Source organism: Talpa europaea (assembly GCF_964194135.1).
Source record: "Talpa europaea genome assembly, chromosome: 12".
In the NCBI taxonomy this organism is placed as follows: Eukaryota; Metazoa; Chordata; class Mammalia; order Eulipotyphla; family Talpidae; genus Talpa; species Talpa europaea.
This window is the reverse complement of record NC_140079.1, coordinates 50,618,543-50,643,682: the sequence shown is the minus strand read 5'-3', so window position 1 is coordinate 50,643,682 and position 25,140 is coordinate 50,618,543. Positions and strand designations below refer to the sequence as shown.

The 25,140-nt window shown below is 40.6% G+C and overlaps 1 protein-coding gene across 1 annotated transcript in view; it reads right to left on the bottom strand.

Moving 5' to 3' along the window:
• LOC311180935 (uncharacterized protein C1orf21) overlaps window positions 1–25,140 on the bottom strand; it is a gene marked incomplete at both ends in the record, with an annotated part of 142,934 nt that overhangs the window by 48,210 nt on the left and 69,584 nt on the right. The gene's annotated exons all lie outside the window — the stretch shown is intronic.

Sequence of the window (25,140 nt, the reverse complement as noted above, 5' to 3'; positions counted from 1 at the left end):
TACAATGGACACTTACCAAGCTCTTAATATGAGACTGGGGCACAGATTAAGTAAAGTCTTTAGAGTCTCTAATCTTAAAGTCTCTAATTCAGTCCTTTTTAGCCAAGCCAGGAATATATGGAAATAACCTCTTCTGAGCAGAAATGTCCCTTCTCAAATTATAAAATGTCAGTTTTATTTTGATAGAAATATCAAATAGATTATTGCTGTTGTTTTTCTGACAACCAAAGCGGTATTTTCACTGTAGGAAATAATCCCTTGTTAGCCTATTAAGTGTTATTAACAATGTGAGATATATTCTGTCAGTTTCACATCTCTGTTTCTCTTTTCTTTTTTCTCTCTGCTGTTTGCCTACAAAATTGGAATTATATAATGAAACATTCCTTGAACAAATGCTTTATAGTGGTTTTTTTCATAATACAGATAAGCCATGAGAATACCATTGGGGACGTAAGTTATTTCCAGATTTCCTCCATTACAAGTAATGCCTCAATAACTTTATGCATCTCTGACATTCTTCTTAGAATTATTTAAGCAATTTGAAGATCATCTTCATTGCCCGAAATATTTTCTGAAAGGTAACAGTTTATACTCTCATCAAAAAGATGTATATGTCTGAGTTGCTCTACCTTTAGCAGAATCGATAGCATGATTTCAAAGCACAAAAATGGCACCAAAAATGATGTCAATATTCTAGACAAAAAAATTTGTGGCCTTTTCTTTTTTTATTTCTAGTAGTAAAATATATATTATTTAGTATTTTTACTTTCTATTTTTTAAAAGCCTTTTTAAAAAGATTTATTTATTTATGCATACAAGAACTGAGGTACAGGCCAGAGGTGTGGGGTGGGGGGGAGAGGACTTACCAGAGACAGAGCAGGGAACAGAACAGGCAGACTGATTGAAATACACTGCTGAGGGAAGCAGCGGGTGAGACAGGAGAGGTCTGCTGCACCATGTGGGTGGCTCCCTGGCCAGCCTGGGATTGAACTCATGCTGCAGTGGCTGCTGATAGCTTGGTAGTGCTGTCTTTACCCCTGTGCCACCAGGGAAGCCTTTTACTTTCTATTTTTGCAAACTGTCTATGTCCTTTGTCCTTTTGAAAAACAAGATACAGATATCTTTATTGTCTGACAAAAACACTTAAAGATTAAAGATTTTTTGTCTGTAATATTTGTTGCAAGCACTTTTTTTTAAATTGGGTGGTATTTCTCTTTTAAACGCTTATTGTATTTTTGATTTAAAAGTTTCAAGTTTGCAGACATCATTCACCCTGCCCTGTCCTGTTGTGCCCCTTTCTGTACAGTCCACATCCTTGCCTCTGAGGACTTGCCACTGCCCAGCAGAGGTCATGGGTTTCTCTCTGGCCAGCCAAGCTTGCTGGGTACGGAGAGAGGCAGCTAAGCAGAGAAAAGCAGACACAGATGTTTAGCTGAACTCAGACCCAGGACACAGAGTCCAGGTCCTTCCAGAATCTCACTCTTTCAGTCTCTGGGAGTCCCGGTCCAACCACCCAAAGTCCTGCTGTTGGATTCACTCAAGATCCTGCTCATGTAAACTCTCCATTTACTTGGGAGTAATTTGAATTGGTTTAGTTCCTAACACACATAACTATATTTACTGAACCAATATAAATACAGTGATTCTTTCCCTTGAGGTTTCTTCCAACTGCTTTCATTTCAAAACCATTCCCCATCCCAGTAGTGGTTAAACATGCACCTATTTTTTCTTCTGGTTAAAAAAAAACAGCACCACATAATTCTCCAGTTGTCTGGAGTTTATGTTGGTATGTGGTTTGCTGAATAATCCATTTCTTCCTCATTGGTTGTTGTGTTCCACTGATCGTAAGCATGTGTACATGTCTGTGTGTGTCTTTCTGTGTCTTACAGAACTACTTACACCGTATCACTGATTTCAGTGCCTGCTATACATTTTTAATTATTGCAGCTTTGCAATATATTTTAATATATGAGATAGGAAGTTAATTTTCAGAGCTCTTTAAAAATTTTTCATAGGGCCTCCCCAGTGGTGCAGCGGTTGAGAGCTGAGCTGCGAAGCTGCCTGCAGCCTCTGAAGCACCGGTTCGATCCCCAGCTGCTGGAGAGGGTCCCACATGGCATGCAGACCTCTCCTGACATGCCTACTGCTCCCCTCAGCAGTGTCCTCCATCTGTTCTGCCTGTTCTGCTCTGACTCTGGTGAGTTCTCTCACCCTCCCATGCTTCTGACTGTACCCAGTGCTTGTATAAATAAATAAATCTTTAAAAAAAAATTTTTTTTCATAGCTATCCACTCCAAAAGTAATTTTATCAGAAGATATCTTTTTGGGAGAAATAAGGTAATATTGGTTACATTGTACACACTCTCAGTTGCAAAAAGATTAAGTTCTGGGGATCTAATAAGCAGCATGGAAACTATAGGTAAGAATATTATATTGTATAGTAGAAATTAAGTGTTCTCATTACTTACACACCAAAAAGTTAATTATGTATTGTGATGGATGTATGAATTAACATGATTGTGGCATTCATTTTACAAAGTCTACACATATTAATTATAGTCATCATATTGCAGACCCTGAGTATATACAGTTTTTACTGTGTTAATTATACCTCAATAAAGCTGGAAAGATCTATTTAAAAAAGACAGCTTTTTCTTTTACCATGTCATTGATGGGACTATCTTGACACCCAGTTACGGTTTAACCAAGTCCTGTAAGTCTGTCTTTATAAAACTGGAAGACTTAACTAGTTCTGTATGGCCAGATCAAATGCACAACTCTGACTCATCAGCTCTGCTAGATTAAATAAAAAAGGAATCTAAGAGAAATTTAGAAAATATGCTGTGTGTAGCATTACAATCTGCCTTTTTTTAACATTAGGTAAAGAAAATCAGATAATCCATGAGATTGAAAACATTAATTTTTTAAAAAACAGACATTAACAGGTCTTACAATCTGATCTAGTACAATATGCTTTCCTTGATACTTGATATTTTTATTTTTAAACATTTATTTACTTATACTACATACAATACAGATATACTACACAAATACATATACTACAAACATATAATAGTTACTGGTACCTTAAGGAAAAACATGGTCACTAACATCTCCAGTTAATTATTACATCTTATTTTCTAACCATAGTTCTGAAGGCACTTCCTATTTTCAGTGGCATACACTGACCTGAAATTAATAGACCATTTATTTTTTTAAAAAATAATTTTTTTACATCATTGTTTATTTTTAAACATTTGCTTCCCCCACCCCCTCAGGTATAGTCCCCATAGAGTTCACCAATGGACCTATGCACCATCACCTCAGTCCCCTGTGCTCCTCCCTTCTTCCCTCTGATCCTTCTCTCTCCTCCTCCTCTGCGGTATGTCTCTGATTTATAATTGTCCATTTTTGCTTTGTTGTGTTTTATACTGTTATTATTTTTTTTGCACTGATGTCTTATTTGGTTTCCTTATATTCCTGCTATAAGTGAAACTATCCTATATTTTTCTTTTTCCTTCTGGCTTATTTCACTGAGCATAATTCCTTCTAGCTCCATCCACATTGCTGCGAATGGCATGATTTTATCTCTTTTGATTGCTGAATAAAATTCCATTGTGTATACAGACCACATCTTCTTGATACAGTCATCTATTTTTGGGCATTTGGGTTATTTCCAGGTTTTACCTATTGTAAATAGTGCTGCAATAAACATAGGGGTACAGGTGTTCTTTTGAATCAATGTTTTTGTGTCCTTTGGGTAGATCCCTAGGGGTGGAATTGCTGGGTCATATGGTTACTCCATTTTTAGTAGACCGAGGAACCTCCAGACAGCTTTCTATAGTGGTTGGACCAGTTTGCACGTCTATGAGCATGTAGGAGAGTTCCTTTTTCATCACATCCTCACCAACATTTATTGTTGCTTGTTTTTTTGGTATGTGCCATTTTTAGTGGTGTAAGGTGTACTCTCAATGTGGTTTTGATTTGAATTTCCCTGATTATAAGGGATGTTGAACCTTTTTTCATATGGCTGTTGGCCATTTGCATTTCCTCTTTGGAGAAATGTCTTTTAAGTTCTTCTGCCCATTTCTTGACTGGATTGTTCATTTTGTTTTTGTTGAGTCTTGTGAGTTCTTTGTATATCTTTGTGATCAGTCCCTTATCAGTTGAATGGAGTGCAAAGATTTTTTCCTAATCAGTGGGGTGTCTCTTGTTTTGGTTAATGTCTCTTTTGCTGTACAGAGATTTTCAGTTTGATGTTTATCTTTTCCTTGACTATCTTTGCTTTGGGTGATGAGTCTTTAAAGATGTTATTGCAATGTATGTCTTGTAGTTTTACCTGTATTTTCTTCTATGTATTTTGTGGTTTCAAGTCTTATGTCCAGTTCGCTTATCCATTTTCAGTTGATTTTTGTGCATGGTGAGAGGTAGTGGTTTAGTTTCATTTTTTTGCATGTGGTGGTCCAGTTTTCCCAGTACCATTTATTGAACAAACTGTCCATGTTCCATTGCATGTTCTTTGCTCCTTTGTCAAAGATCAATTGTCCATATAAGTGTGGCTTTATTTCTGGGCTCTCTATTCAGTTCCACTGGTCTGTGTGTCTGTTTTTGTTCCAATACCAAACTGTTTTAATTATTATAGCTTTGTAGTATAGCTTGAAGTTTGGCAGTGTGATACCTCCTTACTCCTTTGTTTTCATCAGTAGGGCTTTGGCTATTCATGGTTTTTTTTTTTTAATGGTTCTATATAAATTTCATCAGTATTTGTTCTATTTCTTTGAAGAATGTCATTGAGATTTTTATTGGAATAGCATTGAATCTGTAAATTGCTTTTGGTAGGATGGACACTTTAAAAATGTTAATTCTTCCAATCCATGAGCAGGGGAGGTCTTTCCGTTTCTTTGTGTCTTCTTCTATTTCTTTTAACAGTGTTTTATAATTTTCTTTGAATAGGTCTTTCACCTCTTTTGTTAGGTTTATTCCCAAGTATTTGACTTCTTTTGTTTCAATTATAAAAGGAATGGTTTTCTTGATTTTTTTCTTCCTCAGATTGATTGTGTATAGGAAGGCTACTGATTTTGGCATGTTGATTTTGTATCCTGCTACTTTACTGAACGGTTAATTATTTCGATTAGTTTTTCTGTGGAGTTTTTAGGGTTCTCTACGTATATTAGCATATCATCTGCAAATAGTGATAGTTTTACTTCTTCTTTCCCTATTTGGATTCCTTGTATGTCTTTCTCTTGTCTTATTGCTCTGGCTAGGACCTCCAGTACTATATTGAAGAGCAGTGGTGAGAAAAGACATCTTGTTCCTGTGTCTTGTTCCTGATCTTAAAGGAAAGACCTTTAGCTTTTCACCATTGAGAATAATGTTGGCACTAATGACAAAGGACTGATCACAAAAATCTACAAAGAGCTGATGAGACTCAACAAAAACAAAGAAAATAATCCAGTCAAAAAGAAACTTCTCTGAAGAGGAAATGCAAATGGCCAACAGGCATATGAAAAAATGTTCAACATCACTTGTAATCAGAGAAATGCAAATCAAAACTACCATGAGATACCATCTGACACCAGTGAGAATGGCACATATTAAAAAAACTAGCAACAACAAATGTTGGTGAGGTGGAGAAAAAGGAACTCTCCTGCACTGTTGGTGGGAGTGCAAACTGGTCCAACCACTATGGAGAGCTGTGTGGAGATTTCTGGACCTACTAAACATAGAGCTTCCATATGATCCAGCAATTCGACTCCTAGGTATTTACCCAAAGGACACAGAAACATCAATTCCAAAGAGCAACTGCACCCCTCTGTTTATAGCATCACTATTTACAATAGCTAAGCTTTGGAAACAACCCAAATGCCCAAAAATAGATGACTGGATCAAGAAGATGTGGTACATATACACCATGGAGTATTACTCAGCATTCAAAAAAGATAAACACATGCAATTTGCAGCAATATGGATGGAGCTGGAAGGGATCATGCTCAGCGAAATAAGCCAGAAAGAAAAAGAAAAATACCGGATGGTCTCACTCATAGCAGGAATCTAGAAAACTTAAATAAGGGACCAGGAAAAAGAATAACTATAAGAAAGAAAATATCAATATGAACCAGAGACACTCTATGGGGGTTGGGGGGCGGGAAAAGGAGGGATTGGGGTCAAAATAAGGGGGCTATAATTATATGGGGAATATAAAAATAAAATTTAAATTAAAAAAAAGAGAATAATGTTGGCGATGGGTTTGTTGTACATGGCTTTTATTATGTTAATGTATGTTCCTTCTATCCGGAGAATTTCAAGGGCCTTCATCATAAATGGATGATGGACTTTGTTGAATGCTTTCTCAGTATCTATTGATATGATCATATGGTTTTTATTTTCTTTTTGTTGATGTGTTGGATTACACTGATGGATTTTCATATGTTGAACCATCCTTGTGTCCCTGGGATGAATCCCACTTGATTGTGGTGTAATTAATACACTATTTATCCAAACAAATAAATGAAAGAATCGTCCTTTGGGGATTTTGTGATCATTTTTCATTTAAAAGCAGAGATTTTAAGTAAACCATGGACTGGGGGAGGGGGGGCGGGGAAACACCTGCCAAGAAAGTTACCGACTGTGCTGCCATACAAAAGCAATTAACAAAGAGAAAAAAAAGTCTGCAAAAATATTATTTCATAGGTATAGAATGAGTGAGAAATGCAATTTCCTTAAAAATGCCACAAGTGGGCCTCCCGGTGGCGCAGCGGTTGAGCACTGGGTTGCGAAGCTGCCCGCAGCCTCTGAGGCGCCCGTTCAATTCCTGGCTGCTCCCCGGCCACCAGAGGAGGCTCCCACATGGCGCATAGACCTCTCCTGCTGCCCGCTGCTCCCCTCAACAGTGTACTTTGGTCCTTCTGCCTGCTCTGCTCCCTGCTCTGGCTCTGGTGAATTCTTTCACCCTCCCGCTTTTCTGACTGTACCCAGTGCTTGTATAAATAAATAAATAAATCTTTTAAAAAAAATGCCACAAGTAAAAAGGTAGGATGTTCGCATATAGGATGCTTTCTGCTACCTTATGTATTTACTAACACGTTTAAATGTGAATTTATTACATTTTAAAAACAAAATGCCATGAAAAGATTTGAGGATTTTAACTTATATCTTGGTGATTCTATTTTATCAAGTTAAAAGCAAAGTGATCTACATGAGGCCTCATATGTTTTTAGTGTTAGTAGAGAGAAAATAAGTCCTTTCCTTAATTGAGATTTTCATCTATATCATAATCATTAAGCCATTTTGCAGATGACAAAACTGAGGCTCAGCAGTTACTATCCTGAGGTTACACAGTGAGGTGACTGGGTAGGGCTTCCCACCACACCAGGGGTTCTTGTCCTTTGCTGTGCCGTGGACCCCTCTAAGCAGTCTGGGAAAGTTGATGTACTACCTCTCAGAATAATATTTTTAAATTCTTAAACACATAGGATATTATAAAAGGCAAATTTATAATAAGATATATATCACAATATTTTAAAGAAAAAGTTTGTGACATGGCAATATGTCCTTTATTAAAGTAGATCATATGTTATAAATTTTACATATGTTATACATATGTTATATGTTACATATGTTATATGTTATAAATCTTATATATGCATTATAAATTGTATGACTAAGTTCTGTATCAAGTAAGAAGCTGTGTTCACAGGTCTGATAACCATGGTTATCAGTGATGAGCATTAACATTTCAACAACTTAATGTATAATAATATTTACACAAACTTGAACTGAATATGAAAACATCTGTGGTTCCTATTGTTGAAAAGTCACAGGGACAGCCATAGCTACTGGTTTGTTGCTTAATTCATAATTTGTGTGTTGTTTCCTGGATACCCTATTTCCTTCTTCAATGTCAAGTACCTAACACATCTGTCCAAATCAGAAGTCTAAATTTTAGTTGAGGGGGCCTCCCTGGTGGCACAGGGGTTAAAGACAGCGCTATCAAGCTATCATCAGCCACTGCAGTATGAGTTCAATCCCCAGCTTGCCAGGGAGAAACACAGATGGTGCAGCAGACCTCTCCTGCCTCTCCTGCTGCTCCCCTCAGCAGTGTATTTCAGTGGATCTGCCTGTTCTGCTCCCCACTCTCTCTAGTGAATCCTCTCAGCCCCTGCATCTCAGGCTTACACCCCAGTTCCTGTATGCATAAATAAATAAATCTTTAAAAAAATAAATTTTAGTTAGAGGTTAGTGAAAATAAGATGCAATGTCTTTCCTCACATTCACAGACTTTCTGAATTCTGCCTGCAACCCCCTCAAGAACTGGCTACATTTTCAATGTGGATTCCATGAATCAACCTTGTAGATGCCTGTAGCAGGCTCATGATGAGTGTGAGCCATATGATGAATAAATGAATTTGTCACTAAAATGCTGAGCTGGGTCAGGGGTACAGGTTATTGGCTTACTTCTCTTTTAGGGCCCATTTGACTGGCCCAGACCCCCCAGGCTGGGGTGGACTTGTGCACATGTGTGCATGTCTGTTGCATGTTGGGGACTGAATCCTACACTTCTGAAAGGCACCTCTGTTAACCTTCTTGCCCACTGCCTGGTGCAGCAACCCTCCTTCCTCCTGAGTACGATGCCCAAGGTATCGCCAGGAGGTGTCAGCGAGTTTTGGGAAATAGGCTTTGTTAGGGTTCCTGGAGAGGTAGGCAGGGCAGGAGGAGGTCCAGAAGAGAGTAATTATCCTCCACAAGGCTGCTGCACCCTCAGCAGAGTCAGGAGGGACAGGAGCTGGCAGAGTGGGTACTGATAGAGGCAGCAGGGACAGATGTCCTTTTTCCAGTCACATGACTCGCCTACATTGCACCTGCAAATTCTGATGCCTGAGGTCAACACTGCGGATTGTTAGGAATGTCAAACAGTCCTACTGAGATTCTTGTCTGCTCCTCACCCACACTATCTTCCCCAGAACAGCATAGTCATTCTGCTTGCTTGCCTCATAAATGATAGGATATGTTCATTTAACCTACCCAAGCTTTTAAATCAATTAAAGATGTTAGCTACAATTTTAAATACCTGAAATGCTGCCAAAATAAAATAGACAAACACATTTGATTTTATTCTCTCAGCTTTGTACATGGGGGAGAACATTCCTGTGGTTGTGTGTGTGTGCGTGTGTGTGTGTGTATGTGTTTGTGCATGGTGTGTGTGCTGGTGGTGGAGAAAGGAACAGAATGTCTTTATGATTTCCTAAATTTCTTCTTGGGGTTCTCAAAATCCATGTTTTCAGGACTGACCTGGAGCATGCATGCCATTTGTAGTTTGAGAGGGGAATAAAATTTGGATCTATCTTTAGTTGGACAGGAAGTAGCATCATAAACAAATTTAAATAAGCAAAGAGTGATTATACTTAAAGCCAAAAAATAAGAGAGGGGCAGACTATTTCAGACCCTTATGTAAATAAGATAAAGAGACTCCATTCAAAGTCTTTAGCTTGGCTTTCGAGGCCATCCTCAATCTGGCTCTATTGATGGGGACAAGGGGATCCTGCTCTTGGCTGTCCTGGTTTCATCTCAGCTTTGGCTGTCCTGGCTTCAGCTCAACCTAATGCCGCCCTCATTCTCCTTCTCGTCTCTCAGTTCCTGGGATACGCTAGGCTCTGTCCTACTTTGCACACTCTCCGAATCTTGCTCTTCCTCATTATGGCTCTCCCTTCATCCAGTTAACACCTACTCATCCTTCAGGTGGGTTTCAGGACTTCCCAGGTCCTCCAGGTCAGCCAAGCTCCATGGGCTCAGAATGGGGGGGACAGCTATGCATTAAATAAGGGCTTCTAGTCAAAGTTGTGGGAGGGCAAGATGGCTCTCCTGCCTAAGCCAGATGCCCTCGGACTTGGCTGTATCCACTTGGAAAAGGAGATGTCTTCGTGCAACTAGAAAAGACCCCAGCAACTTGCCAAACTGTGTTTGTACAGTTTGTACAAACTGTAGGTTTGTACATTCCTGGAGCAACTGCCTTTTCCTAAGTTGCACAAAAGCATTGCATATCCATCATCAGCCCTGCAAATCTCCCTGCTTTACAGATGCAACTAGACTTTTTATTCTCAGTACTTGTCAGAGTTTACAAGTTACCGATTCCCTGTATCTGTCTCTCCCACGAAATAATAACGTCCAGTCCTATATCCACTTTGTAACACAGTAACTGACATTGAGGAGATTAGTGATTGACATGGAGGAGTTTGCTAAATGCCTATTTGTGGAATGAGTTAAATAAAAGGAAAGTCATTAATAACCACGGAGGTATCAAGCAGACTCCCTTTCATTTATTGACTAAATGAGGATTCAACAGATTGTAAGGAGTGGGAGCTGGCAGACCGAAAGATAATCCTTATAACTTCATAATTCAGAGCAGAATGTTTGTTGAAGCATTTCACCCTGGGGCTAGAAAGTAACATGCTGCTTCTAGAAGACAGCAGACCCTGGCCAGCAGTGGGAATAGAGGGAATTTTAGGCAGGATAGCAAGTGGGAGGAAACTGAAGTGAGGCACAACTCAAATGATTCATGAGATTCCAGGTAGACCAGGCATCTTGGAACTTGCAAAACTTGTTGAAGCAAAAATTCTTGCCCCGTTGGCTGAAGATAGTGAGTCAGAAAGTCTCTGTGTCATGCAGTCTGTGCACGCACAGCTGGAAGGGGGCTGCAGAGGAGATGCAGAGGCTTGTGTGGGGACAGTAAGGGCTGAGAAACTCCTGCAGGTTTCAGGAGACCTGGGGAAGAAAGAGCCATGAGGTGCATGCAGCACCCAGGTGCTGAGTGGGTGCAGGGGAGATTATCGGTGCATTAAAAAAATTTTTAAAATTACGAGGGAAATGGAGGGAGAGAGAAAGATGAAAGGGAATCTGTGGTATAGTTTTTCATTCTAGAAAAAAACTGTATATGTAAAAACCTATATGGTATATATAAACCTGTGTGTATATATATCTATATATACAGTTGGTATATATATGGTATATATAAAACTGCATATATGTATATATGGTATATATAAAACTATATAAAACAGTATACATGTATACTTTGAAAAATATAATATATCCTGCTATACAGCCTCCCTAACATAATTCTTTACTTAATAATAAAATATTTTAAAGGTACCTTCACATACCTCTAGATATTCTTTTTTTAACAGCTGCCACATATCTTACCAGTGGATGCATCCTAAGTTTTTTAACAGACAAAAGGCCACTCAGGGTGATGGGATAGCTCTGGTTTTTGTTTGTTTTAAAGCAGTTACATGTGGAAGGCAGCCTCTAAGGTTGCTCCCAAGAATCTCCCCCCACATCTGGTTTCCCACTCTGTGCCGTGTTCTCTCCCCGTCCACCTCATCCTGCCAGGGTGGTCTACGTGACTCAAAATCTCCAGCAGAAATAGTCGCATGCCACTTCCAAGACTAGTAGGGTAAACTTGGAAATGAACTCCCCAGCAGCACATGAGCCTTGACATGATGGCAGCCCTGCCCACAGTTAAACAGCAACTTTGTAAGAGACTGTGAGCCAGAACCACCCAGCTCAACTGCTCCCGACGTGGACTCTGGAGCGGTAATATAGCACGTACTAGTCATCTTAAGCAGCTGAGTTTTGTGGTGATTTGTCATGCAGCAATGACTGACTAATACACCACACACAGTGCAGTGCGGGAAGCAGACTAACTACATCAGAGGTGTACGTATTACAAATTTTGATAATATTGACAAACTGTCCACCAAAGAGATACAGCAATTTATAATCAGGCCAACCAAACACAAGGGTGGTGGTTCCCTCAAACCCGCACCAGCAGACTTCAATGATTTTGCTAGACTCATGTGTGGAAAATGGCAACTGGTTGCTTTGATTTATGTTTAACTTCAAAAGTTCTTTCAGATACGTACCGTGCATCAGAAAGGAAAAGCGTGCAAAGGAAAGCGTGTGTGACAGGGTTCCAAAAGATTCATTACAAGATGAGAGACTGGCTACTACCCTTTAACTTTTAAGCCACTATCTCATCATTCAAAATTTCTATTAAATGATAAATTTTACAAAAGTAATAACCACTGAGGTTGAGTCTGGCAGTAGAAGTAAGCATCTTGTTTTGATTACTTTCTCAAAAACTCACAGAGCAGTAAGTGATTTGAATGACATAGGACCCTGAATGTTAAGCCATCAACTCTAAATCAGAAGTGATCTAAATCCACTATTATTTTGCTTTAATGTTGTTGAAACAGAAGTTTCAAAACAAAAACAGAATGAGTGATTGGGATCAAATGGAAAGTAAATGTATTTTCCAATACTCCATAAATGAAACATCACAATCATCTCTACTCACTCAACTGAGTCTTTTTTATTTGACTTCAGTTCCTGGTGAGAATAAATTGTTTTGGAAAAAAACTTTTTATCTTTTATAAAAAGCTATAAAGGGGATTGCAGCTGAGAGATATTTGAGAGAAGCAAAGGTAATATTCCTTACTCAAGAAAAGCATCTGAAATCATTATGTCTCCTACCACCAACAATCCCACAATAATGAAGACAAATGTGTATTTAGTTATTTAAAAAAAAAATTCTTGATGACATTTTACTAAATTACTAAATACATCTGTTTCTACTGTCAGAAGCCATAAAAAACATTTCTGTACAAACATAATCTACTTTTTATATCAATACGGTGGCTATAGTGCACCCGGAAATTTCCAGAAAGTATTACTAAATATCCAGATATCCAGGGCTGAAAACCAAGACAAATTGGTTATAGATGATATGTAAAAACCACTTTGATCACGTATATGAGCAACTCAGAGGGCCTCATGTGGCCATTAAACTAACAAGTTGACTTCTCATTTAGTACATAAGGACATTTCCATATAATTTAATTATCCTTGCTATTTCCTCAGGCTACACCTGTCTGAGGAAGTAAAATGAAAATGTGTGGTTAAACATGACCTTCGCAGGGCAGATTGGACCCCTTTTCTCTCTTCCTTTCCTGACAGGGGCGCAGGGTGGATATTAGGGTACAGGTGCTACTTGGCCTGGTCTGGAGAACTTCTATTGGACAGCCTTTGGCCACTACCATGGACTCTCATAATGGACTCAGGCCAGACCTCCACACACACCACCCTCCTGTCAGCACTTTTATAAGGTCTTCCTGAGGCAAAGCAGGCTCTCTCTCCAGCAGTGGTGCCTATCTGTCACTAACCAAGGTGACCAGGCACTTTTGGGGACCACAGACACTCTTATTTGGTTCCCACATAAGGTGTATGCCATGTGTGCACGCTCCAAGGATTGGGTGGGAGGACACATTAGTCGCATTACAGTCATTCCTAAGGCGTTCCTCCCTGTTCACAGAAAGAATTTGGGTAAGGCCATGGACTGCAGCGCCCTTCCTCTCTGGGTCCTGAGGCTGAAAAAGCGCAGGACACTACCCCAAGAGGTTGGCTGGATCCTCAGGTGAAGATGCACCCCCTTGTCTTGCTGGTACATGCTCCACACAGGGCTTGTAAGCCACAAAGATTTTCTAGTGACCTATGTGTGGATAAGCACTACCTGCTGCTGTACCCACAAACTGCTAATTCTGCACACAGAAGAAATGAGGATTCCCCTACGTGGAAGTGTTTCATTAAGGGGGCAGTTGTGAATTCTGACCTTCTGGTTGAATGCCATCTTTAACTTTCAGATGATAAAATGCAAAAGACTTCACTGAAAGAAGCTTTCCCTCCTCTGAATTCTTGAGTGAATACTTGTGTGAATGGTGTTTGGGTCTTTCCAGCTATCAGAAGCAGACTGGGCCTCCTTGGTGGTGCAAGTGGTTGAGTGCCACACTGTGAAGCCTCTGCAGCACAGGTTTGATCCCCGCTGGCCAGTGAGAATCCCACATGGCGCAGCAGACCTCTCCCGCCTCACCCGCTGCTCCCCTCAGTAGTGTATTTCGTCAGTCAGCCTGTTCTGTTCCTTACTCTGTCTCTGGTGAATCCTCTTACCCTCCCACACCTCGGGCCTGTACCAGGGTTCTTGTATAAATAGATAAATCTTTACCAAAAAAAAAAAAAAAAAAAGAAGCATACTGCCTAGGTTTGGCTCCAGCATACCCCTGGGCAAGTTACCCTGACCTATATTTTCTTTATCTGTGAAGTAGGGATTTAAGAAGCACTGTCTCCATAGGTTGTTACTAGCATTAAATAGTAAAAGCAGGTAAAGTGCTTACTTAGAAGGATGCCTCACACCTGGTGTTTACTAGTAGGGTTATCATAGGAATCCCCACATCTGGAGAGATCTCCAGGTGAGATCCTGCAGTGAACCAGGGGTTTCCTTCAGTTACACAGCTGGGAAGTAGCTCAGCTGAAGAGCCTCCCAACAAGTTGTGACAATAACATGCTGACAAGCAAAAGATGGCTGCACCTTATGAGGAGGAGGAATTTGCCTGAAAGCAAAAACAAGAGCACAGTTCAGGCAATTAATCACCCTCCACCCTCCCTTCTCAGAATATTCAACTTCAGCACATTCAGAAATTTCTGCCCTTCAAATGTAAACGAGAGTTGGCCCAGCCCACACATCACATCTGCCCGAAGCCACGTGGAAAGCTGTCAAGTTCCAGTCCAAATTCAGGCAGTTTTGGCTGAGCACTAACACCCCTGCCTATGACAGACCCTAAAATAAAGACACCCTCCCTGGCACAATCAAAAGGCAATCAAGAGAAGAGCTTCCAACTGGCTGCTTATCATGTAAAAGAAGAAATTTTCAAAGTTTTAACTGGAGAGCACTGTGGACAATTTCGGCTCACTGAACACTAGCCACCCGAGGACCGTACTGAGATCTTTACGTAAATGTTGAAAGATGGGATGTTATATCCCTGACATGACTGGGTCTGAGCCATGCTGTACTTCCTTATTCCAGCACCTAAGACATCTAGACAGGCCACCTGTAAACAGTCCTTATCTGGAACCAACAGAAGAGGTGACATCAAGATTCTGACCGCTGGGCTGGACACCAGCTACCAGACACCCAGTAGGTCAAGAGTTCAAGGTTGTTTCTCTAATGATCACAGGAAGCAGATTCATTTTTAAGACTCTTTAACAAATAAAACTAGCATTTCCTGGGCTGAGAGAATCACACCTTGGTTGTGGTAGGAAAATGGGGAAAGATGTGTAATTTACCTTTCATCAGCACTGCTGCCTAACACAGTTGGGAAAAATTTATAACAATAAAACTCTTTCGGGCCTCCAGGAGGCAAGCATGTAGTGGGTACACATATTGGACTGATAACCACAGGTTTGAATCCTAATTCCATCTCTCCCAATGACATGGGCTTCAGAAAATTTCCTGTTTTCGTTATACCTCAATTTTCCAGTGCAGAAGACTTATAAAGATTTGAGGAGATAATTTATAGAGCAAACAATGAGCATGCAACAAATGTTAGCTTCTGTTGTTATATGGCACAAAGGAAACTTGGACACCAGGGCTAACAAGAAGCAGGTTTATTGCACGCTGCTGACTCAGCAGATATGCATCCAAAGGCTGAGCGCCATTTGTCAGGGGCTTATATACACTTTCAGTTTTGACAAGGTTCTGTGGGGGGTTCACATTGGCAGCTGCACATGGTCAGATTTGAAGTGGCTACATACCAAGAGGTGAGTAGTACAGTTGCATACCGATGAGTACAGTAAAGGGTCAGTAGTCATGAGGCCCCCCAGGTTCCATTCTGCCTCATGGCAGTACGAGGTCTAACATGAAGCAAGATTCATACCAGGGACGAAGTTGCATACCAGGAACTGAGTAAAAATTCATCACTCAAGACCCCCGGGCTGCTTATCTCAGGTCACCATGCTTCACTGTCATTTGTTTTTAAAATTGATTTTCAAATAAATAATTTTTTAAAGTTACTTAAAAAAATTTTAAGCATACCCTGATACTTCTTTTAAATAGTTCAATAAGGATAAACATTTTGGGAAAAACTGGTATGATGGTATTTACATTATTTGTGGCAATACCATTCACTGGCTACAGATCATAAAGTCACCAATTCTGCTTCAAATTCTGGGCATCAGAACTACAAATAGAACTTTTTAGGACAATAAACTTTCCCAACACTAGATTAAAACTTCTATAACCCAAATACTGAAAACTGTCGGACTTAAGGATATACAATAAGTCTGCCAATTTCCTTGAAAACCTTGATTTTAATTATAGCCTAAAAATTAGGTTAAGATGAGTGTTTAGAGACATTTACTTGAAATATTGCTACTACTAACTAGAAGAGACAATAACTGAATTGAGATAATAATGTGAGATTTTAATTGTAGCCTAAAAATTAGGTTAAGATGAGTGTTTAGAGACATTTACTTGGAATATTGCTACTAATAACTAGAAGATAACTAAATTGAGGTAATAATAACTTATTAATATTTGGGTAAACACTTAAGAGTAACAAAAAGATGCTTGCATTATGCAATGGATTCCTTTGGCATTTGTTAACACTGATAGGTCTTTGTTTAGCAACTTCACTTTCATGAATAGAGTAATAAATGCCCCCTATCACCCACAGTTTGCAGATGGGGTATTTATACTTATTATCATTTACTGTAAAGGTGGAAAGGCCCTTGGATGCTATAATAGGAGACACTCTGTGACAACCAACTCCCATCTTTTCCACAGATGAGCATGACCAAGTGACTATGTTCCAGCCAGGGGGGTATGGATGGAAGTTGTATGTTACCTTTAAATGAAGGCTTCAGGGGGCCTACCTGGTGGCGCAGGGGTTGAGCACCACACCATGAAGCAATCTGCTGCCCCTGCAGCACAAGTTCGATTCCTGGCCAGCCAGAGAGGTACCCACGTGGCGCAGCAGACCTCTCCTGACTTGCCCACTGCTCCCCTCAGCAGTGTACTTTGGTCAATCTGCCTGTTCTTTTCCCCACTCTGTCTCTGGTGAATCCTCTCACCCCTCACACCTCTGGCCTGTACCCCAGCTCTTGTACGCATAAATAAATAAATCTAAAAAAAAAAAAAAGGCTTCAAAGGAACAGACACACCTGCTCTTGGCCCTACCCCTCATCTCACTGGCTGGTATGGGCATGTGATGGCGGTATTAGGGCAGAATTTTTATTTTTTAAAAATCATTTTTTCTGGAAACCTGCAGTTTATTAAATGGCACATTTTGAAGAACATGGTTTATAAGATCTCCACAGTTGATAAAAATTGACCTTTTCTCTGTGGCAGTGGCAGTGTATATCTGATAATGTTGACATATCACATGTGGTTTGGCTTACCTGTGCTTTTAACCACACAGGAAGCTATGTGCTGAGAATGACACAGCAACAAGATGGAAAGAATTTGGGGTCTCTGAAACCATGATGCTCCCTTAACAGCCCTTGTGTGGATGCCAGGACTATGTGCTTATAATAAAGTATTAACCATACCCGTGCCAGCTTGTTCAAATCTCTTGTTTTCAGAAGAAACTGAGGCCAAGAGGCTTGAGGATGTGTTGGGGGTCACAGCTATTTCCTCTGTAGATTACATAATGATGGAAAATCACCTTTCATGTTAAGGGCCACGGGAGTGAAGACTCTTAAAACGCCTTGCTTACATGTCATGTTCAGTGGGAGGAACAATAGAACTTAACGCTAAAAATGACCTCATTTCAAGTTTTTTAGGATGAGCAACATGTCTTATAAATAGAAATTACTTAACTCAATGTAGATTGCCAGGGTTCAGTGCTAATGGGAAATTCCAAAGGTTCTGACTGAGGAAACAGCCAAACTTTTGGAAGATATTTTTGAAGTACATTTCCCAAAGTCCACAGGAAGATGGTCAGTGGGTTGGGCTGTATTTCTACTTCTCCAAGAAGGAGTAGTAAGTCTGTAGACATGACTGGAATCTGGCTGGTCATGTGGGCACCCAGCTGTAAGTACACGTACTTAATGAACTACAATGAAGTCTACTCGTTGAACTGCATTTGCTTTTTGCTAACTTTTTTCATAGGAAAGGAAGGAAGAAACAGTTCTCAACCCACTGTTTCCTAAGCATCATCATTGACTGCTTTAACATTCAGTTATGCTGTTTGATGTGCTTGGCGGATCTGATGCTGTGAGGAGCAGTGAAATAAAAAGGTGGGTTCAGAGAGCAAAGACATCTGCCCTCATTGGTTTAAGCTTTGAGTAGAGTTTATGGAAGGCAAGAGTTCTCTTTCTCCTTGGGGATGTGTACTTTGGAAACATTTCTTTTAGTTTCTACTCAGTGTCCTCACCTTTATAGGGCTGCTCCTGAGTCCTAGCACCAGAATCAGGGTCAGAAAACCAGGGTCAGAAAATCAGGGTCAGAAAACCAGAACCTCAGGGAATGGCCATCAAAACACAAAGCCCTCTTAACCCTCCTAAAGTTCTCACACAGCTGTCCCGAGTCATCTCCGCCACCAGTGGACATGGTAGCGGAGCTACCATGGACATGGTGAACAGAGCTCGTCTTTCTACCACAACCTTGATCTCTGTTTCATGTACTTGGCATTCTAAGTCTCCACTCTGGAGTTCAGCTGCCAGAAGGGGACACCTTAATACCAGTTATTTAAAAACCTGGATATCACATACCTGCTTTAACAAGTACCAAGGGCTCCCTGTTGCTTAGAGAATGCCTGCATTTTACCATCATAAGACCCAAGAATCTCCCCATATTGCCTCTCTAGGCCCACTTGATTCAGTGCATAGACTAATTAAATAATGTTCTTGAATATAAGAAAAAAAAAGTAACTATGTGAGGTGATGGTGTTAACAGCCTTTGGGGTGATCATTTTGCAATATATACAAATAATGAACCATTATGTTCTACACCTGAAAGTAATATACAACTCCCCCTTGAAAAGCATAGGGCTTAGGGACACTGTCCCCTTCCCACATTGGGAATGTAAGTATAACTTTTGACTCCCCCCAAATTTAATTACTATGAGCTTGCTATTGATTGGAAGAAAGTCTTACCGATAACATATTCGGCTATCACATATACTTGTATGTTTTATATATATATATATTTATATATATATATCAGATATTGAAGCCTTACAAGAAAGTAAGCTAAAGGAAAGAAAATGTTAAGAAAATCCTAAGGAAAACACATTTACAGCGCTGCATTATATTTATCGATACTGCAAGTTTATGTCGTCAGTTTACAAGAAAATTGGGTATAAAAAGATTTATGTAGTTTATTTATTCTGTTAAATTTATTTATTTTTAATTGAATAATATTTGAATATCAGGTATCACCACTGCAGTGAACTTATCACCCAGTCCCCCATCATCCACCATCACAGCCCTCTGGGTTTCTCCCTACTTAGTTCTCACCCCTCCCCCATTCCCATCTCCCTTCAGTTCTATACTCAGCTTTCAAGGGTTAGTTTTTAAGCTTGTCTTTACCTGACCCTTAGTTTGTTTCTCCATATTCTACTATTACTGACACTCTCTGGTATTTATCTTTCTCCTAACTTATTTCACTTGGCATTAATTTTTTTTAAAGATTTATTTATTTATACAAGAACCGGGGTACAGGCCAGAGGCGTGGGAGGGTGAGAGAATTCACCAGAGACAGAGCGGGGAGCAGAACAGGTGGATTGACTTAAATACACTGCTGAGGGGAGCAGCGAACAAGACAGGAGAGGTCTGCCACACCATGTGGGTATCTCCCTGGCCAGCCGGCAATCAAACCTGAGCTGCAGAGTCTGCAGACAGCTTCACAGCGCTGGGCTCAACCTGCTGCACCACCGGGGAGGCCAACTTGGCATTATCTTAATGCAGTTTAAACCTGTGTTGTTCAAGTGTCAACTATAGTGTTACATATTAATTATGTCCAAAAAAAGAGCAACCCCCAAAGTAACTCTATACTTGGTGTGGAGGTATGAAGCTGGTGTGCTGGATGGGGAGGGAGTGGGTTGTCCCCATGTTTGTATGGCCCCCTCATTTTATGAGCTTCAAAAGTGATACTAGTAGAACCTAATTTTTCTTACTCTGGGTCCAAGGTTTGTTCTCCTTTCTTACCTCCATCCTGAGGCTGTGAGTTTGGAGTGACAGTTTTCCCACTGTTTCACTCTCATCTACAGAATCACAGAACTGACTGCTTTCTCGTTACTTTGAAATCAATGCTATTACTAATAAAGAATAGCAGCACTTATTTATTAGGAAACTCCCAGCTGCCAGGCAACTTGTTAAGGGCTGTCCACCTCTAAATCTTCACAACCATCTTGTAAGATAGGGGTTCATTTGTACTATTGTAGAGTTGAGAAAAACTGAGACTCAGAAATACTTTTTTTTTTTTTAAAGATTTATTTATTTATTTATATGAGCACTGGGTACAGTCAGAAGCACAGGAGGGTGAGAGGATTCACCAGAGCCAGAGTGGGGAACAGAACAGGCAGACTGATGAAATACACTGCTGAGGGGAGCAGCGGGTGAGACAGGAGAGGTCTGTTGCGCCATGTGGGACCCTCGCCGGCGGCCAGGGATAGAACTGGCGCTGCAGAGGCTGCAAGCAGCTTCGCAGCCCAGTGCTCAACTGCTGTGTCACCAGAGGAGGCCCCAGAAATAGTTTTTAAATTGCCCGAGGTTACATAGGTTGTTGTGATCAGGACCCGCAGCCATCTCCCTGTGGCTCAGGCCTTGCCACTACACCTTCCTGATGCCAGACTTCATCATTACTAAATGTTAGATTCTGGTCTTCTGGGAAAAATCAAAATGGGAAGTTCAAGTTTTCTCTCCCTAAATTAAAAAAAGACACTGGATTGTCTAAAAAGTTCACTAAATGAATCAAATATGGACTGTCATAAAGAGTATAAGAATTGAGAAAACTCAGAAGAAATGTTTTGGTTTTAACCTATTACATGCTAGTGTAACAGGGTAATCCCCAGGGAAAGAGGAGGTTCCAGATCTTCTGCCCCACCTAAGGAAGGGTGGAGCTGGGCAGGGAGAAGAAGCTAAGAGTAGACAAGGAGATGGAAGGAGAGAGAGAAAGAAGGAGACCTGGAGGAGGCACATGGAGCAGAAAGGCATGTGAAGACAGAGCTGGGCTTGCTTCTTGGCCTTGGACTTGTACCAGGGACTTAGGGATATGGTAGTTGACACTTAAAAGCGACAGAGATTTGAGTGAGAGACCCATGGGTAGGCTGACAATGGCAGCCTTTATCTTGACTTGGATTTTGATTTTGCTCTTTTTCTTCCAGACTTGCCTAGTCCTTTCTGCTCCTCTCCCATGGGTCCCGACCAGAAGGTTCTTAAGGAGTGTTGGCAAGCTTTTGGGCCTCAGTGGGTCTTGTTTTGAGCCAACTCTGTTTGGTTGGGCATTTACCCATGAAGGGGTGGGTAACTTTGGGTATTTCATTTGAAAATTATTTTACCTATTCTTTTCTTCTCTTTATTGCACACTAAATCAAAATTATTTTCTATTGAAAGTCTTATGCATTAGAGTATGTTTTGTCTTGATGCAACGGATGACAGAACCCATTTAGAGCAAGGAGGTTTGGGGGCCCTAGGGTGCCCCTCACCTTGCCCTGAAACACTAAGAAGTAGACAATTTTAGAAATGCTCTGCCAACTTGCTTAGGGAGATAAGTGGCAGATACTGCAGTAACCACATGACTGTGACAAGATTTAAAAAAAAAAAAAAGTCCCCTTAACCCTTACAAAGGTCTGATGGCATTTTGAGTGTGCTCAGATACAGGATCTGAGCTGACACCCCTCCCAGGAGACCCAAACATCACCTGGCCATCTTGCAGGAAGGGATACACAGAGGCAGGTGGTGAAGCCTGCAGAGTCATTTCTCCGGCCTGGGGTCGGGGGGTATTCACAGTAGACAGAGTAGCAGATGATTGTGTGATGCCCCAACCCCCAAGCCCTTGTCACTTCTTAAGTAATAAGAGTACTAGGAGCACATTTTGTTGTAATATTTGGCCTTTGACCTCAGTTCCTAACACAAGGCTCCTCAAACTGCTGGAATGTCCTGGGTGACAGCAGTGTCTTTTGTTCTAATGAGGTAGCTCTGGGGGATTTCTTGGTTGGGGGCCAGTCACTAGAAAAACTGAACCATAGTTAGAAGTTTGGCTTTTTCAGCCCCATCCAACCCAGGTGAACTCTCCATTCTCTCAAGGGAGAGGGCTAATGATGGAGTTAATGGCCATTTATACTATGTGATGAAGCCTCCAAAAAAAAAAATCTCCCAAATATAGGATTTGGAGAGCCTCCTGGCTGGTGAACATATGGGGGTGTTGGGAGAGCTGAGTACCCAGAAAAGGCATGGACGCTCCACACCCCTCCCCACATACCTGCCCTATGCATTTCTTCCATCTGGATGTTCATCTATATCCTTCACCATATCCTTTGATATGTTTTTTTTTTAAAGTTCTGATTGGCAAACAGTTCAGGAAATACAACAGTGGTTATTGAAAGGACAGGACAGTGGAGAAAAAAGAGATCATTTCTAATTGACCTTCTCCCAACCCCCTCAAAATGATGGAAATGGGATTTTAAAGCAGTTTCCATACAACAAACACTCCAAAAATTGAGAGAGGAAGTATAAAGAATAGAAAAAAGATCTGGCTTAATGAGAAAGTTACGTAGCCCAAAAGAAAAATGAAAAAACTAGGAAGATCTCTGAAGCAATTATCATCCCCCCTGAAATAAATCTTGCACACCATGTGAGAAATTTTCAGGAAACAGCTGTTATTCATTCTCAGGGAGATAAAAAGAAACATCCCTGTTAAGAAATAAGAGCAGAGCAGGACACACACGCGCCGTGACAGAGGAGATAAGACCGTCATGGCAGACGGTGAATATTAAAATCAACACGGCAGAAAACAGCTTAGTGAATCAGAAATAGATACAAGAGACATTTTTGGAGGGTTGAAAAAATAATCACACGTTGAAAAGGAGGTGAGGGAAGATGGCAGAGAGAAAATAGACCGTAGAGACAGAATCTGCAAGCAACAGGAGTCTCTAAGGGGAGGAGAATCAAAAGAGTCAATTTTCCACACCTTCACCCCAAAGCCCAATGCAAAAAGTCCATGGACTGGAGCCTGGAAATACTCACTGTCTTTTGTGTTTCATTTGTACATAGAAAAACATACAAGAGCATCCCTATGGAAGATACAAAGGTAAAAAAAAAACAACAAAAAACCGCTCTTAAGTCTAAAACCAGAAAGTCAAATCACAGAAACAGGAGAAAATTAATATAGCTTTAGTTTTTGACCCATAAAAATTAAGTCTAACAAGTCAGAGAAGGGGAGTACAAGGCCTTGAGGCTGACAGGCGGGTATGTGATATCTACAGAATATTTAAATGGCTTCTGTGCCAGAGAAGCCATGTCATCCCACAGCTTTTCTACAAAAACCAAACTGTCACCCCAAATAGCAGGGATAAAATAAAGGGGGAAATCACTTATGAGGGATATTGAGTTAAAAAGGGATGGGAGGAATGTGGAATCAATTTTCCACTCAGCAACAAGTTAGGATCATCAATTCAGGGGAGGAATATTGTTGATAAAAATGAGCCAAAGGAAAAGAAAATTCTAAGTAGTGACCTTGACAAAGCTAATCATTGATGAAATAACTGAAACAAAAGAACCCAAAGAGAGATACAAGTACACTTCAAAAGAAAGAAAAAAGAAAAATTTAGGACTCTTAGGGTAAATTAAAGAAGTACAGGAAAGGGAGAGAGTAAAGAGAAAAAGTTGAAAGGCACAGAATTACTTCTATTCTTTTTTTAAAAAAAGATGTATGCATACAAGAGCTGGGGTACAGGCCAGAGGTGCAGGGGCTGAGGGGATTCACCAGAGACAGAGTGGGGAACAGAACAGGTGGACTGACTGAAATACACTGCTGAGGGGAGCAGCAGGCAAGTTAGGAAAGGTCTGCTGTGCCATGTGGATCAGCTCCCTGGCTGGGGATCAAACTTGGGCTGCAGTGGCTGAGGATAGCTTCATAGTGCTGCGTTTTAACCCCTTGCGCCACCAGGGAGGCCCAGAATTACTTCTATTCTTAAAATGGAATAAAGTACTTTATACAAAGAGGTAGCTGGCTAATTGCTTCTTTTTAATTCCTTTTTTCCTTCCTCCTTCTTTATCATCATCTTCATCACCACGACCACGTATATGTGGTGGGTGTTACTGTCTCCATTTCAAAGATGAGGAAACTGAAGCCCAAAGTAATACATTTTTTTGCCCAAGGACCAGAGTGAAGTAGAGCGTTCTAATCCAGCTCTTAACTGCTGCTTTTTCCTACTCAGTGACTGCTTATAATTAGAATAAAGCATGTATGATGGGATCTATTTAAAATCATCATTATTACATTTAAAGTCTTCCTGATCATTGGAGCAACTACCATTTACAGAGGTCCTAGTCTTGCCAGGCATTGCATTAAGCATTTCACAGATATCAATTCACCTCATCCTAGGGGCCCTGACAGATATTTTGTAAAAGCAAAGTTTCCCTACAGGGAAATATAATGTAAGGTGTTATGATTCTTGCCCAAGGTGACTCAGCTAGTGAGTTGCAAAGCCATGATTGAATCAAATTATGTCTATTTGACTCTGAAGCCCAGGCTTCTTCTTTACTACTCACTATATCCCACTAGGGAAAGGATGCTTCCATGCTGAATGGTATTAAAAAGTACAGGGATGTCAGGTCAACATTATTTTGTAAAAAGGTAATCACTTGCCAAGCTTATTGATGACCTCCTTGCAGCCCCATTCACAGATGCCTCCCCTCCGCCCTTTCCCCTTCCCCCCAGCTCTCTCCATCATCCAGCAGAGATGACCACTCCTCTCTTCTTTAAAGTCCTTCTCCCACAGCAGTTTTCTGGTTTCCTCCCACCTGACTTCCCTTCCCTTTCATTCTCCTGTAATGGGCTGTACTGTGTTTGCCCATCTCCTTACTTGACAGAGCTCCTATGTTTGGGAAATGTTCTTCTTTGTTGTCCTGTGATAATGATGAACACACACTAAACATCTCCAGTTTTGTTTTTGGTACACACACACATACGTGTGTCTGCATCTGCCTGCTAAATAAATACACACACACTTGCATGTGTGCATGCATCTAACACATCTTTCAAAGTAGCTCAACAGTCATACATTCAAGACATTTGAAAATGAACTTTCA